Source organism: Rhynchophorus ferrugineus, unplaced genomic scaffold (assembly GCF_030347505.1).
Source record: "Rhynchophorus ferrugineus isolate W39M unplaced genomic scaffold, kcgeb_rfMv2 rfM9, whole genome shotgun sequence".
In the NCBI taxonomy this organism is placed as follows: domain Eukaryota; kingdom Metazoa; phylum Arthropoda; class Insecta; order Coleoptera; family Curculionidae; genus Rhynchophorus; species Rhynchophorus ferrugineus.
The window spans coordinates 24,746,713-24,760,193 of NW_027472588.1; the positions used below are offsets into that span (position 1 = coordinate 24,746,713).

A 13,481-nucleotide genomic window follows, 5' to 3' on the forward strand; every position below is an offset into this window, starting at 1 on the left:
GAACAAAAAATAGTGAGAAAATGCCATATTCAAATCTAGAAAAATATTGAAATACATGAGTTTGTTCAATAGCTCATTAGCCAATTTTTTGGCAATTGAACTGATAATAAATTTCTGCCACTAAACAAAAACAAAAAGTAAGGTTTTTATAAGGTTTAGTGATTAGACACTGGTATGATATTAGTTGGTAGGTTACCAACCCTATTATATATATATATCCTCGCCTCGATCTAAGAAGCGTTGTGTAGCCAGATGTACACATATTAAAGAAATGCAGCATCCTTTTCCTTTGAAGAAGTATACGGCAGTCTTTAAAAAATGGGTTGATAATATAAAAAATCTCTAACTGACCTGTATGAAATCAATTTATTTTTATATATTCCTGCCAAAAATAATAGCTCCTGAATATGAAACTTTTAAGGGATGATTATCCGTAAGTTTAATACACAAGGAATTTGGCGCAAAGCGATTACATATTTAAATAGTGTAAAATTTTATTGCCCAAAACAAATTGTTAATGTGCCATTAATTAAAATTTTAATAACTAGTTTGAGTGAGTTAATTTCTTTAAAGAAAATTATTTTGAGTAAGTACCTGAATAAATATATTCTGTTAAGCCTACTAACAAAGATAGTTTGGAATTTTTTTTTGGATCTACTAAACCTCATGGATTCAGGAATATACATTCCTCAGCAAGCATATTTGAAAAATCATTTAAAGCGCTCATCTAAGTTCATGTTTTTTCCGTTATTCCATTTTCCTCATTCTCTTTTAGGATATTGTGAGAGGTTTCACATTAGGACGCTTTAGATATCTAAACTCTATATCTTTAGTTCCAAATGTTCCTATACGAACAATCAAAATTGACGTTGTACCGTATATTTCAGGTTATTTGAAAAAAGAAATTAATTAAATTTTTTGTTTGCGTTCAATTATGAGTAACAGAGCTCATCGATAAGTTGAGTCTGATTTTATAGGAAAAAGGCAATATCTCATGCCCCAGACTCTAACAAAATTATTTTATTATACTGTTAATAGGCCTTTCAACTATCTCTTTTATTTTATCCCCCGATACTATTTATACATGAAATACTATATATATTATATATATATATATATATATATATATATATATATATATATATACATGTTCAGAAATTAAATTGTTTTTATTTAAATTTCATTGGTTAATGAAGCGTGTGCGTAGTAAAATTCATGCATACAAAGAACCAATCAAATGTATTCATAGCAAAATGTTTTCCTCGTGTTTATAGGTGCTTATAATGGAAATTTAAACCGACCAAACAAATTATTTGAATGGGCAATTATAACGACATCTAGATATTGGACGTAGCGAAACTTCTCTCTCCACAGGCCCGTATTGAGTTTTCTCTCCGTTACTCTATGAGTATTTGTAATACAAATTACAAGATATCTCAGCATCATGGTAAAATATATACTAATTATAAATTAAATTTCTGAAGAAGTAATTTAATTACAAATACCTAATATAAAATATGTATTTGCATTATAATTACGTGTTTAAATACTGCCATCAAACCTGACTCAATTCAAAATCTGACTGTTCGGTATAAAGTTTGCCGGGTTAGCTAGTATATCTACATAAAAAGGAAAATTATTGATATACGATTTTTGGTTGTGACAAGTGTTACTATAGAAATTATTGATATATCGATGAATCGTCAATGTATTATGTCAAATTGACTGTAGGTAACATCTGGATTCCAAGACTGAAATATATAAGAGAACGACAAACATAATAGAATGTAATTTTTTTGCTGCTTTCGAAGAAACTTTCAGCTTTTGTGCAATTTTGACAACAATAATGTGCGGTAACCAGCGGACCCTCGCGCATCAATCAACCGAATCAAAGCCACCGCGATTACTGTCTTTTTTTTGAGCCCATTCAACAACTGTCCCCTCCCGACGCGTACACTCCCCTGGCGCCGCGCACCGCGTCTCCATCGACGGTAGTAAACAGAAAGTTGCGCTTCGGCAAGGTGCGCAACCATATCCCATTGAACGCGAGGGCTACTGGGTGCGTTTTCCCATCATCCATCAGTGTTTGGCACGAAACTAGTTGAGGTAGTGGACGATTTTTTCATAGGTTTTAGTGCACGTGAGTCTCACGCCGGTTCGGAATAGACGCAGCGTTTTTCGCGGATTTTTTCCATCGATCTCACTGGATTATCGTCGGATGACCGATAGGGTAAGTGACCTATTTCCATCCTCCTCCATGTTGCCCTTGAGATGCTGTGTGGGGGGATGAGATGCGCATCAGGCGGTTTCACTTGTTTTCGGAAAATATCGTTCAAAGCTTGCTTCGACTCATTACTATTTACAAATGACTACATGGATCTGATTGCTTGTTATTTACGAACAAATGTACATTGCTGTGTTCTATACGTCTGAAAAAAAAAGTTATAATCACAAACTTATGTTGTAATAAAACAGCAACAATGTTTTTATTATATTTTCTTTCATATTTTTAATTAATGCTTTTGTAAAATTTATATATTTCTTATTAGTTAGCAGTGTTATATATATATATATATTCATGATAACAACGTTTATTAACAGTGTTTAGTAAAACATATAATTCGGATGAGTGTTTTTTTTTTGTTAGATACCACAAAAGTTACAAATAATTTATACATATGAGTGTATTTATGTGTGATGTGTTTAACATCTATCATTAATAGTTGTTTACGTTGATGACCATTACACAAAATTGGTTTATTATACAAAACATATCTATAGAATCAAATATACTCATCTATAATTATTTGGTTATTATCTAATTTCTATACTAGTATATCACAGCATCAAGTATTTGTTTTAATTCAAATCATCCATGAGGTTATGAAAGTTGTGGTTTTATTTTCACATTGCGGAAAGTGCATTGTATGATTATTTTATTATATATTGTAAAATAAAAGGTTTTTTTAAGAAAATATGAGATAGTATTCATTTAATTAATGTTTTAATTTGTAGAATTATTTCTTAAAAACTATATTTAGGTTTCAAAAAATGTATGTAGCAATAATCAATACATTGAGATTCATAATAACATATTATATTATTTAATTAACAAAAAGTCTTTAAAATTCATACAATTTTTCGAAAACAGCTAGCTATATTCTGGCATTATATTTTACTTCGATACCATGTCATTTTGGACACTACATGAGTTCAGAGCAATTAATTTATTGTTCACATTTTACTGCTGAATTCTTGGGTTCTTATAACTGTTGTGAATGGTTCTCTAATAGCATTCGCAACAAGACTTTGATAGAGGTAAACGGCAAGCTGACAATTGGTGAATGCTGAATATCAGTTTAGCTCATGTGTGTAAATTTGCATGTAAATCGTGTGGCCATATATTGAAGCTTTTATTGCACAAGTCATAGCTGATCCTAATATGAACTCTAAGATTTATATATATAGTTTTAGAGGTTAATATTTTCCCTTGCTGTTTGATGTTTTCACCATGAGATGTCTGGTGTTTCAAGTTCAGTTTCCTTTGGTGTTTAGATTATATGCATACGAGGTGTAGTTATATCATATAGAACCCATTGAAAAGCTTAATATTTTGGGAAAATAGTCCAGTAGAAGATCATTCATGAAACTGGCAAAAATGTCTTATGGCCAAAATCAATTATTAACGGATTTGCATTAACAGATTAGTTGAAAATAGAATGTTAGCATTTCTTCAATATTTTTAATGAAAATTTAAAAAAACCTTCTAATATTGCCACAAAGCTTGAAATTTGGTTTGTAATTCTAATTTGTAAAGAATAGGCACCAAAACCACAAAAAATTTAATTATCTGGGAGATTGTTGTTTTGAGAGTTTTCAAGTAACTCATATAAATTTCCTTTTCATACCAAAAAACTGATTTTAATACCTAATATAGATTCTTGATCCATTTCTGTAATGAACTCACTTATTTTGATTTAGGATTATGGTGGTAATCTCAAGCCTGAGCTATAGTAATAAAACCATGCCCAAAGTTCTTCTAATTCTTTTTTAGGGTACCATATGTATGAGGTTATGTTCCATTGTTAGTGAATACGGTACATAGCTTTCTGCAATCGAAAACTGCACAGGTTCTATTAAATCTATTGGGTTTAATAGATGATCAATTGAAATGATGAATGATGATCAATAATGAATAGGATAATCAATTGAAAAATATAATGATGAACTTATTAGACGTACAAATCCTAGTAGCTGTGTAAAATTGTCTGATATAAAATGTCACATCGTAACATTGTACATATCTCGACATCTCTGTTACAAAACTTAAAACAACTTAAAAACTTATTTAAAAACGTATAAGATAATAGTAAGGCTCAAACAACTGTATTATATACATATAAAAAACAAAAACAGAGACTACAAAAAAGTTTTTGAGTTATTTTGCTACTAGAGGGCAGTCGCCAAGAATGAATATTGGAAAGTTTAAAATATAGTAATAATAATAATAAAAATACAATAAAAGTAATAGAATACGTTTTATTTAAATATGATTCACATTTTAAGTAAATGTTTCGAAAATACATGAAAAAGTTTTATGTAATACTATATAATTTTATATCTCACAAATTTGAGAATTTTGTCAACGGTAAATTGTCACTGCTGTTGAACTGACTGAATCGATTTTTTTCCAAAGAAGCTGAAATAAAATACATATTATGCTACTTTAGTTCAGTTTGGAAATCATCAATTTTATAAAATCATTCAATTTTAATTTGTTATTGGTTACACCTTGCATTATATATGCTTAGTATAATCTTAATTTACAAATTAATTGATTAGTACTGTTTTGTTTTAGTTGCATTAATACACAAGCAAGCTGAGTACGGGAATAATACGGGAATAATCAGTATGTATTTCCTAAATTAAAATAAAACTATAGCACTGAAGCTAAAGTGAACAGTAATACTTATACACTATACAAGTTCGTGTGGCTTCTGATACCTGCGTGTTGTCCATTAGGTGTATTGCTTTCATATTGGTGTGATTTAAGACAAAATCTTGGATCACTTCGTAAATCCATTTGATTTCTTGATTTGATTTGAAAGGATCTGTAATTAGAGATTTATATGAAATAACCATAATGAAGAAAAAATATAAATAGGAACCGCAAGAATAGACTGTTTAAAAAGCAAATCATAAACCTATATGGTCTTATTTAAATTTTTCTTCTGGCATAGAGCAGGACACTTGGAAAATAATACATTCTATTCGAATCACTGTATAACATAACCATATAATAGGTGTTTAACCACAATTCGAAGAAATTTTACTAAAATTATTTAAAAATTGTAGGGAATACTACAGGAAATTACCAAAAATTTCCAAAAAATACAGTATTTTTCTCAGTGAGATAAATAAAAATTTATTCACTTCAACATTTGATTAGAAAATTAATTACCTCAAATTTCTCATTCATGCAGGTTGTATACTTCTTGTCGCCGTCTATATTGTATATATTATGTTTTGTGATTATAATATTAAACTACTAGAATTAGTATAAAGATGAAAAGACATGTCATATAAAGTTGTCATGTTTAACATAAAGGCTTTTATGTTAAATGACCATCATAATTTGACCGGATTTGATTCAGATTTTAAGTCATTTATGGTAATTGTCATTTATTTAAACCAGCGATCACCACTATATGTTATTGTGTACTATATGAAACATATTGTTCTCTTATTAAAATATACTGGTCCACATTTTGCAGCTTTAATAAAAGTTTTCGTGGGGACCCACGTTTATTTTACATACTGAGATAATGTGTATGAACATAAATGCTTAACCGTATACATTATACTTTTTTACAGTAAATTAGAGCAATGACGTCACACGTATGTCTCGCTATATATGTGCGGATAACACATCATTAAAAATTCACGGTATGCGATGTTATAACGAGTGATAGTCCGCCGTAACTTTTTATTAACTTTTCAACTCCCTTAGTACTGTGTGTCGTTCGTCAAAATGTGTTTCGTATTTGCAAGGGACGTCATCAATCATGTTTTTTTCAGTATGCCATTAGCGATGTTATACTTTATCTTGCCCGGTAATTTAATTAGATTTTTTTCGGAGGAATTTCGCATGTACTAATTAGTAGTCTATTAGGGACAAAACATGATTTATTTTGCTGTTACAATTAATTGTAGGCTAATAAAAGGTTTTTTAGCACATTGTGAATTTTATATATTTAATGGTCATTGCAATAGTTTGTAATAGCTGGTGAAAACAGTTAGCATAACTTTTAAAGCATCAATAATGGATTTTTGTATCTAATTTGACAACAACGGTAGCGCCTAAATTGACTTAGAATTGAAAATAATCTTAGATACTTGCCAATAATTTAGTTGTGTAAATCTTTGTGTCTCTACAAAGATTTTGTAGCATTTAATATAGTATTCATTTTTAATTTATTTTCAGACTTGTTGATGAGCATGTTGAAAAATGATTTAGTCATTAAAGACACACTACTAATTGTCAGTTATGGTTTCACTTGGTTTTAGTAAATGAAAAATTGTTTTAATCATTCCATTTTACAGCATCAGTGATAACCTGTTGTGAAAATATTAAATTTTTTCTTGCATCGACAAGCTAAAGCCAGCGCCAGCTAAAAAGGCCCCTCATTATTCTGGATTTTAATTCGTTTCAATTTATTTTCTTGTTTGTTATTCCCAAGACTTGTATTCATTTGTTTACTATTGATAAGTAAATTCCCAATTATAGGACTACTTTTACTACTATTACTACAACACGATTGGTTAGGTTTTTATTAAAATATTGAAGTAATACTCGCCACGAATGCATTATACAAACACTGACATATTTGATAAAATTTAAACTGTGGTTATTTGCTCCATAATAAAATAAAGTGTGTTGAAATATATCTTTGATATTAGTTGTTTTGTGAGGAATAAATTGTTGGTAGGAAAAATTAAATTTTACATTATATATATTTTATATATTTTTATTATACATATGCTATACATATACATATACAAGGTAGTATTTTCTATATAGAGTTGGCTGTGCATATAATATTGATTTAAAATTGTTTGTTTAAGGTTTTCCTATAATTTTTATCAACTTATATTCAAATAATGTTGTTGTTATACAAACCTAAAATAAATATTAATATATTATGCATTTTCTCAAATGTCTGTTCGATTATTGTGGTTCACTTTAATCTTTGATATCCTGCGTGTTGTAAAGTAGCTGTGTTGCTTTCACTTTGAGGTGATTTACTAATCTTACTTAATATTTTAAGGCGAAATATTGGATCACTTCGTTGGTATAGATGGTTCGTATGTAGCATTGATAATTAATTGTAAAACATTATTTTGGGTGCGTTGGATTACCAATTGGTTTGATGTTTTAGTGCAAACTCCGTATTTGTACACCGTAGGTCCAAATTGGCTATATGATTGATTGATAAACCAATCTCTTTGATTTTAGGTCAAGTTAAGAGTATGTTGCTACTACCCAGTATAGTTACTTGATTTTGAGTCTAATATTTGTTTCTTGTCTAACATGACGTATCAAATTTCACCTACCATCGAAATGTATTACGAGGTATTTAATATAGTTTGAGATCTTTAGATTCTGGTGATCGCTACTTGTACTTTTTCTACATTCTTGGATAGATATACATTTTTTGCAATGATAACTGTGTCGTTGGCAAATGTTCAAAGTACTGTTTCTTTTGTTGTTGGTATATTAGCAGTATAGAGTTGATACAGGAGTGGTCTCAAGACACTACCCAGTAGAACTCGAGCCAAAAGAGGTTTAAGTGTTGGTGTGTGTTTAAGTGGTGAATGCCTCTTCAGGCGAGGCTCTTAACCTAAAATATGTAAAATTAATTAATAAACTCAAGTAAGATAACCATGTATGTAAAATAATGTTAACTGAGAATAACATGCTATACAGCAACTAAGAAATATAAATAATTGCTTTACATTAGATATAAACAAGCCAATGATATTAGAAAGCAGACAGGTTTCATCTCGAAAACAAAAATAGCGGCATGTAGCTAATTGGATTCTACCATTTGAGCGCTTGCAAACTGGCAATGATGCACAATTGCTCGAAAACTGTTGGATGTAATTGAGTACTGACGATGCCTATTGCTTCTAGCCAGTACTAACGAATTACGCTTTGATCAAAATCATATTGATAATATAATAATTTACCTCTAATGAAGAGGTTCAAACATTATTTGGAAAGGAAAATGAAATCGTTCTACGAAAGAAGTATTCAATAATTAGAGCAAAGGCTTTCAAGGAGAGTATCTTGATAAATAGTACTGACTAACGTATTGAGTGTATTATTTTGTGCCTTAAGTTATTTCAAATGAAGTCTAATCAAATTTTATACGGCATTTCTGTCGATAAATTGACCGTCTTATTCTGTTTTATATTGTCATCATATAGATTGACCGTAAAATTTTTGTTTCCTCTGTGGTTTTTTATTTACGACAGTATTCTTCATAAAACCAAGTTAGCACCAGCATCGACCGCGGCAGATAATCGTTGTGGACGAATGTAAAATCGGAAAATTACCCGTCGTTAATTTTTATGCCTGGCCGTAGAGGATGAAGAATGAGTTCATTAATTTAATGGAAATTGTTTGCAAATTTATAAAAAACTTTTTACGCACTCCCATGTATCCAGAACTAATTTGTGTCGGTATGTTATTAAAAACTTTATTTGGTGAGCTTTAATTAATTAAAAATGCGAGTACATTAGTTTTATTAACATTTTATTCAATATTGTATTATATTTCAGGGATATTATGAAACAGATGTGCTTCAGTAACGGATATACTGTCATAAAAAATAACTTTTCAAGCATTGTTTTATTATTTCCGTATGGTCTCGCTTAATTTCTTTTATAATTAATCTATCAATCGTGCATATTTAGTTGACAACATAGGGAAATTAATATGTACCGGTTATATAAGGAGAATCTTTTACATTTTTTAAAAATGTTATAAGTAAAGCAATATTTTTTATCGATCCTAATATGTATTTTTGAAAATCAAGACTGATATACAAGCCCAAGTTATCGGGAAAAGATATATACAAAAAATATAACACAAGCAGGGAAAAAATATCTTTATAATAAATATAGGAATTAATATGTTAAAATATTTGTAGAGTCAGTTTTTTTTAATGACTATTATGGTCATTCAATCAATCGAGTATAAATAAGATTCTTATTAGCAACCACCGAGAAAAGTAATTATTTCTACTGATAAACTATTCACAGGAAATTCAGTAAATAAATTTTTTTTGTTTACTGTTGACATATACAATAAATTCACGTTAATTTCAGTGCTGCCAATAACATTGTTGATTGGACCATGTCAGTGTCATCTTAAAAAAAATATAGCTTTTTTGGACCACAATCTGACCACTATCAATTGCCTAAACATAATACTGTAATATTGTTTTAATAAAATAAAAATGACACATACATAATCTATAATGTTTTCTATAAATATTTAAAAATATTAGAGATTATTGAAAAATAATACAAAACTTGTCAACTACAGTTTATTTCGATGATATTACGATTTTATATTAATATATTTTATACATATTGTCTTTACTTCATACTCATTTCCACGCCATACATATGGCAGACTGAGATTGTTCTTAATGTAGATGTAATCTGATGTTTATTGTAAACTAATCCGTTATAAACCCTCAAAGTTGACTATTTTTGTCTGGTGACAATATAGAGAAAAATTAAAAACTGGATCAAAGGAGAACAATGTTGTTATGATAATAAATACCTAAAAAAGACCTAAAATTTCATTAATTTATTATATGTAAACCCAGAAAACATCCGATTTTACCGAGCCTAGATACTGGCGTGACTGGAACATTTTCCTTGTCGGATTTTGCACTCTTACCTAAGGACAAACACAAATATTGAAAAATTACAAATATAAATTTACGACCATGCCTTATCAAGATTTCGAACTCTTGATTAACTTTTAAACTTTTTTTACCTTTGATATATTCTTCTTGTTATATTTTATTATATTTTTCCTCTTATATATTTTATTAGCGAAATCAAATGTTATACTCTAGAACTCTTATTATATTACAAATGTATCATGTTAAAGGTTCTGCAACAAAATATTAGGTGATTACATATATTTTAAATGGTTCGAAATAACATTTTCTATGAACTGGTATGGTAACTATTTTTCATCTTTACGAGCTTTTCCCAAGTTTTGATTGATCAACTGCTAAGCTGTCTAAAAGTTTGACCTGGTTTTTCGCCCGACAAGACTTGCAATATCTTCGAGAAATCTTGTCCATTACATCCTATGTCATTGATATCGAAGTAGCAGTAGCATTGAACCAGTAGCAGTTAAAAGTATTTCAAAATTCAACAAGTTCAAATCAAACAAGATATGTCGAAAATGTTATTTTGCGAATTCCATAATTAGTATCTGAATACATTCAATAAGTCAATATTACTATTTAAACTCAAATTTAATAAACCATCGAAAACAGGTTAGGTTATTTAATATTTATTTACATTCAAACTTGATCGCATTTTCACCAATAAATATGATTGATCAAAATACAATCAAGGTCCTAATTTTAGAATACTAAATTATATTTAATTCTCTGTTTCCCTACTTATGACCAAATGTAAAAATTAATTATTTGAGATTTTTTGGACGTACATTTTTTTATTAATCAACTAGCACGTCAACAATCTGCCTGTGGGTAATGAGTATTATTATATGATTTCAGTTATGTAATGCAACTATCCTGGCATGTAGTAGATCACTTCAGTAAGTGATCACTTCAGTAGTAGATCACTTCAGTAAGTGATCTACTGTACAACTTATAATCTAAATCTTATTCTAGATACTATTCTAACTTATTCCAAAAACTATTCTAGCTTATTCTAGATTCTTAAATCTCATTCTATGTATCTATTAATCAATTCGTATGGCAGTTTACGTTTGAGCCTACGCACTTCACTATCATCGCGCACATTTAACTGTTTGGCGAGTGCATTGGGATGCACTAATAGTCTTTCAGAGTACTTCGCACTAACACTCCGAATCACACTCGTTATGGATTCTATGGGGATATCACGGTGAACCAGTTTGTTGGACACGTAATATGGCGCATCGACGATGACTCGCAACACTCACTTTATTCTGGAACTCTGGAGGATATCTATGTTAGATTTGCTAGTTGTACCCCACAGTTCAATACCATGGGTCCAAATGAGCTTAAGTATTGACTTATACAGCAAAACCTTATTATCTAATGATAATTTAGAATTAGGGCGCACATTTAAAAATAATTTGTTATTTATTTTGTGCTGTTTATTCTACATACTTGTATTGATCTGCATATTAATTGATAATTTCTGTATCTGTTTTTGTAAGGAATAATGTTTAAATAATATATAAAAAGTTAATTAATTTTCGTAACGTACTATTCCTTAAATTGATTATGGATCTTTAAATAAATTTTAAAGGCACTTTTGTCTTTCTTCACTAATTGCTTTAAACTGATTCAAGAATGTAAACGTTCATATTTTAGATAATGTTAATATTTAACGCGTTAATGGATATGGCTAATGTATTTGGAGGAGCTTCGAATCAATAAAATTATTTAATATTTAACACGTTTAAAATTGCTTCCGCAATTTGGCGCCGTAAATTGTGAATTATAATTGAATTGTTAAGTGTATTTAATATTGGTTACCATACCGACACTTCTGTTAAGAATATATGTCTTACAGTCCTCCAATTATTTTTAAACAAATTTGATATCACATATTAGTTTAGGAATTGTTTAAATGTAGAGATATGGTAGGATATAGATATTATTTATATAAATTTTATTGGTATATATGTGGTTACATTGCTTTTGTTTGGAACTGAACCGTTATTATAAATATGGTATTATATTAACTAATCTAAAATTAATTTAAATTAACCTTTCATGTTTTTTATCTTTTCGTGGTATTAAGCCTACTAAAAAAACATTAAAGCAAGGTATTTTATATTCAAATAACTCTAAAAAAATACGTCTCCTATCCATTTAAACTATATTTTAGAGTAAGGAAAAATAATTGAATATAATTTACTGTTTTGTTAGGTTATGGCTTATTTTATTTTCGTTCGGTAGGAATTAATTCAAAAAAGGCGTAGGTTCTATATTGGACTGTATATATTTTTTTTATGTATGTTCACCGATTTCTTCGTCAATTATGGAACGATTTTCAAAATTCATTTTTTATTCCAAAGAGTGTACTTTCGAGGTGGCCCCATTGGAACAAAGTTAGGATCTGAAGGTGGAATCGCGAGAAATCGAGGAAAACCACCAAATTTTTAATGCACGTAAAAAGTTATCACATATTCGTATATCTAAAATAATCAGATATTTGGGTATAATGTTATTGCTGAACTGATGTGACGGAAGACCGGAAATCGTTCAGTGCAAAAGCCGTTCAGTTTGCTTTTTAAGCACTAACTATATCATATAGCATCCGAAGAAATATTGAAGGCATCTGCTTCTATGGCATAGTGCCTAGTCTTAACAATACAAAATAATAATATTGTAAATAGATATATAGGTCTAGGTAGGTATTCAGCTAAATTGTTTGTATATAGTAGAATATAAAATACGTGTTGTAGATAGGGTAAATAAGATTTTTATTTTTATTAAGTTATTACAACACTACACTTACTGTACATATTTTATTTCGAAACGTTTCTTTTGTGTTAAAAATCTAGGTTTAACTATTTTTTTTTACTTTTTAGTGAGTTCCTTATTTATTTTTTGAAGTCGCTTATATTTTTTTGTTAAAAATATTTTATATTTAAGATAATATAGGCTATATAAAATATTTGATGTCTTCTATGTAAAGAGGAGGGTTAGATATTTAAGATAACTTAATATGTTAAAGCATCTAGGGATAAATTTTGCCAAAATGGTTTGTTGGTTTACGGGTGTTTACATTGAATCGAATCACTAAAATCCTATCATTGAAATGAAACTATAAAATAATTTGTGCATTTTATTTACAGGAATGTTACTCTTCTTTATTACGGACTTCTTCTAAAAATCTAAGAAAATTAAACGTAGATATATCATCAAGTCAGCTATGTAAAAGTAATCTTTGGGTAGTCTTTCAAATACATTTGCATATGTGTATTAACTTCTTCAGTAGGTTTACCAACAATAACAAAATTCTGTTAAGTTTAACAATTCTAGGACACTTATAGGGAGATAATACCATTCTCACAGTTTCAATTTGGTGTTGGTGATCGTGTTATCTTGGGCACTTTTGGACAGTATTAGCTGATATTCAGCAGGTGTGCCGGTAACTTCCGTGTTCTTTTCTCGAATGAAAACGGGTTATTGAAAATGGAT

The 13,481-nt window shown here is 29.3% G+C and overlaps 1 protein-coding gene and 1 long non-coding RNA gene across 3 annotated transcripts in view; one reads left to right on the forward strand and one right to left on the reverse strand.

Moving 5' to 3' along the window:
• Positions 1–13,481, reverse strand: part of LOC143203157 (uncharacterized) — an 84,557-nt gene that overhangs the window by 15,541 nt on the left and 55,535 nt on the right. The gene's annotated exons all lie outside the window — the stretch shown is intronic.
• Positions 2,093–13,481, forward strand: part of LOC143202565 (uncharacterized) — a 248,358-nt gene continuing 236,969 nt past the window's right edge. For both annotated transcript variants that reach the window (XM_076414168.1, XM_076414169.1), the window contains exon 1: positions 2,093–2,230. The gene's annotated coding sequence lies outside the window, so the exon portion shown is untranslated. The remainder of the gene's footprint in view (positions 2,231–13,481) is intronic.